Source organism: Buceros rhinoceros, unplaced genomic scaffold (genome assembly GCF_000710305.1).
Source record: "Buceros rhinoceros silvestris isolate BGI_N320 unplaced genomic scaffold, ASM71030v1 scaffold10964, whole genome shotgun sequence".
NCBI classification, from domain to species: Eukaryota; Metazoa; Chordata; class Aves; order Bucerotiformes; family Bucerotidae; genus Buceros; species Buceros rhinoceros.
In genome coordinates, this window is record NW_010408862.1 from 13,674 (window position 1) to 13,964 (window position 291).

Genomic DNA, 291 nt, shown 5'->3' on the forward strand with positions numbered 1-291 from the left:
GTGCCGCAGAGACGGGCAGCTCCCCAGGGCTCGCTGCAGAGGGGGGCAGCCACGGAGGGGAACCCTCTGCGTCAGACCAAGCACAGCAGAATCCCAGCAAAAGCGCCCGTCACCCAGGGACTGGCGCGAGATTGGTCTTGAGGATCAAGGAGACAGACCAACAGAGGCAACACACAGGTGAGGTGGCCTCGGGGACATCCCCGCTGCCTGCAGGGAGCTCCCCTGGGTGGGATGTGGCTCAAGGCTCCTTTCCCTGCATGGGGAAAAGGAGTGGAGGCTCCAAAGCCTTAA